This window comes from Octopus bimaculoides, chromosome 28, assembly GCF_001194135.2.
Source record: "Octopus bimaculoides isolate UCB-OBI-ISO-001 chromosome 28, ASM119413v2, whole genome shotgun sequence".
NCBI lineage: Eukaryota > Metazoa > Mollusca > Cephalopoda > Octopoda > Octopodidae > Octopus > Octopus bimaculoides.
Genome location: NC_069008.1, coordinates 16,660,828 through 16,664,702, shown reverse-complemented (window position 1 = coordinate 16,664,702; position 3,875 = coordinate 16,660,828). Strand labels below are relative to the sequence as shown.

At 38.5% G+C, this 3,875-nt stretch overlaps 1 protein-coding gene and 1 pseudogene across 1 annotated transcript in view; both read left to right on the top strand.

Annotated features, from left to right (window-relative positions):
• Positions 1-3,857, top strand: part of LOC106878357 (zinc finger protein 62 homolog) — a 9,071-nt pseudogene extending 5,214 nt beyond the window's left edge.
• The window catches only part of LOC128251053 (zinc finger protein 470-like), a 14,698-nt gene that overhangs the window by 1,774 nt on the left and 9,049 nt on the right, over positions 1-3,875 (top strand). The gene's annotated exons all lie outside the window — the stretch shown is intronic.

The following is a 3,875-nucleotide window of genomic DNA, read 5'->3' as shown; positions in this document are numbered from 1 at the left end:
ATCCGTAAACCTTGCCAGTCATACCATATGCTAGAAACAACAGCAAAATCTCCCTTAAATTACACCTTTTCGACTGAAAATACTTCCCTTTTTTCTTCTTCTTCACAAAAAGGGTTCTGTAGTTTTTAAGTTTATCGTGCCCACAAAATCGGTCCAGGAAAAGTTTAAAAAAAAAAACATTTGGGGTTAAAAAGTTGCTCCCCTTTATATTTCAGGCTTTACCTTAGGAAATTTATACATAAATATTTGCTTAAAATAGCATATATTTTTACATTTGTTTATTTAACAAATAGGTTTATTGTCAATTAAAAGATTTCGATTAAAAAACATATATAAAATCAAATTGCCCATAAAAAGTATTTGCTGTTCACGGACCCCCTGTCTTGTCCTTGCGGACCACAGTTTGAAAATCACTGCTCCAGATAATTTCCAAGGGCAACGTGAAAAAAAATGTTGAAAAATCCTCGTCAAAACGAAGAAAATTCCAACTTTTATAGGTCACCTTTCACTGATGTCTCAAATATATTTCATGTTGAGCCTTCTCATTTTGTTCAGTTTTGTTAATTTTATACCCTGTGCCATTTTGCCGTAATTCTCTTCCAATTATTTAAAATTTTTGTTGCATTTCTCATGTCTAAGGATAGATATTAATTTGTATATGTTACAAATTTACTTTCTCTTGTTTCAATCATTTTGCCCCACGGAAATATCTCTTTTAAATGCTCAAAGAGAACGTTGATAATTTTGTGAAATTGGGATCAGATTATGCTGTGGTATTTTTAATGCATTTACGGAAGGCATGTGGCTTAGTGGTTAGGGCATGTGGGTCACGATCGTGAAGCCTCAAGTTCAATTCCCAGTGGCATACTGCATCCTTTATTTTACATTGCTCCAGTTCATTCAACTGGCAAAAGTGAGTAGCACCTGTATTTCAAAGGGGCCAGCCTTGTCGTGTTCCGTATCATGCTGAATCCTCCAGAGATTTATGTTAAGGGTACACGTGTCCGTGGAGTACTCAACCACTTGCATGTGTTAATTTCACAAGCAGGTTGTTCTGCTCTAACCATGGAGCCATGTGCCTTCACATCAGGGGTTTGTGAAATTAAAATCAAAATCCTTTCTGTGAAAAGCTGGACAAGGTTGGGGATAGGAATGGTACTTAGCTGGTATGGTCATGTGCTGCATATGGATGAGGAGAGCTGTGTGAAGAAGTGTCGCACCCTAACAGTGGAAGGAACCTGCTGAAGAGGGAGACCCAGGAAGACATGGGATGAGGTGGTCAAGCACGACCTTTGAATGCTGGGCCTCACAGAGGCAATGACAAGAGACTGCGGCCTTTGGAGATATGCTGTGATTAAGATCACAACCGTAGCCTATACCAGTGTCACATAACGACCCCGTTTAAAAGTACCCTTCAAGCATCAGGTGATACACTGCACATAAAACCTGTTGAGTCAATCAAAATCAAACTGGAAATTGTTTTTTTGGCCAATGCCGCCTGGCTGGCACCCATGCTAGTGGCTTGTAATAAGCACCATTCAAGTGTGCCACCTGACTGGCTCCCTGTGCCAGTGGAACATCCTAGCGTGGTCGATGCCAGTCCCTCGACACCCAACCCGACTGGATCCTGTGCCTAACTGCCACCCATGCCGGCGGTACATAAAAGGCCCCCACCCCCACTGCACTCTCAGAGAGGTTGGAGTTAGGAAGGGCATCCTGCTGTAGATACAATGTCAGATCAGATTTGAGTCTGGTGCAGCCTCCTGGCTTGCCAGTCCTCAGTCCACCATGGAAAGTGGATGTTAAACAATGATGATATATATATATATATGTAATGTTACACACTGTGAAGGTGTAGTTGTAGTTTACAAATTTTTAGATTTCACCCAAAGTTATATGATGTCATTTGTTAATCAATAAAGAAATGTTGTAACATTTCCATTTTAATCTCTCCTCTATATCTAATACTGTTTCTTTATTATTTCAGATTAATGAGTGACATTGGCATAAAACGACTTTTGTACATTGGAAACATCTGGAATATTTATCATGTCTTAAAGACTAAAGGAAAACGTTTAAGAGAACAGATATAATAAGCCAATGGCTATTAATCTAAGGTTGAATTACCATGAAATATTTGCTCTGAGCGAAGATTCATAGCACCATTTCTCCATCTCATTACCTGGGGCTTTTGCATTCTAATTAAGCTTGAATATATTTGCAACGGAGTTTTGTAGAATTTTAGATACTGATGAAATCGCAGTTGAATTATTTCCAAGGAATAAATTACAACAAGAAAAAGAATAAGAAAATTATATACTGTAGTGAGAGAAGAAGGATAAGGGAAAAATTTAATACTGTGAGAAACTTCAATGGTTGGGTCTATTTGTATCCCTCAGAGAAATGTCAAAAGAATTGGGAAAATCACGACATAGTTGTGAAATCTGTGGTAAATCATTCTCAACAAGCAGTAACTTGATTAGTCACATACGTGTTCATACAGGTGAGAAGCCATTTCACTGTGTTACCTGTGATAAGTCATTCTCTCAAAAAGTTACCTTAACGACACACAAACGTATTCATACAGGAGAGAAGCCATATAACTGTGATATCTGCGGCAAAGCATTCTCTGACAGTAGTGTCTTAAGAGTTCACAGACGTATTCACACTGGAGAGAGACCACACCACTGTGATATCTGTGGTAAATCATTCTCTGACAGTAGTGTGTTAAGAGGACATAGGCGTATTCACACAGGAGAGAGACCATATCACTGTGATATCTGTGGCAAAGCATACTCTCAAAATTGTCAGTTAAGCAGTCACAAACTTATCCATACAGGAGAGAAAACATATCAGTGTGGTATTTGTGGTAAGGCATTCTCTAAGAATAGTCAGTTAAGCAGTCACAAACGTATTCATACAGGAGAGAAGCCATATAGCTGTGAAATTTGTGGCAAAGCATTCTCACACAATATTGTCTTAAGAGGACACAGACGTATTCATACAGGAGAGAAACCACATCGCTGTGATACCTGCGGTAAATCATTCTCTAGTAGTGATAACTTGATTAAACACATTCGTGTTCACACAGGTGAGAAGCCATTTCACTGTGATACCTGTGGTAAATCATTCTCTCAAAAGAGAACCTTAACTCAACACAAACGTATTCATACAGGGGAGAAGCCATATAATTGTGATATCTGTGGTTTCTCATTTGCTCAAAATAGTGCCTTAACTAAACACAAATTTATACATACAGGAGAAAAACCATATCACTGTGATATCTGTGGGAAATTATTCTCTGCAAACAGTACCTTAACTACACACAAACGTATTCATACAGGAGAGAAGCCATATACCTGTGATATCTGTGGCAAAGCATTCTCTGACAGGAGTGTCCTAAGAGGACATAGACGTATTCACACTGGAGAGAGGCCATATCACTGTGATATCTGTGGTAAATTGTTCTCTGAAAGTAGAACCTTAACTAGACACATACGTATTCATACAGGAGAGAAGCCATATCACTGTGTTACCTGTGGTAAATCATTTGCACAAAATAGTGCCTTAACTAAACACAATTGTATACATACTGGAGGAAAAAGCATATCACTGTGATATCTGTGGGAAATCATTCTCACAGAGGAAGGTATTAACTAGTCACAAACGTACTCATACAGGTGAGAGACAATTTCACTGCGATATCTGCGGTAAATCATTTTTTCGGAGAAAGAACTTGACTATACATGCAGCAACCCATGGGAAAATATGATTCTATCATTGTTAAAATTCATTAGAACACTCAATATTTCAAATCCGTTTCTCCTGTCAAATCACGGCTTAACCTTTGTGCCCTTAACAAAATCATTGACCCC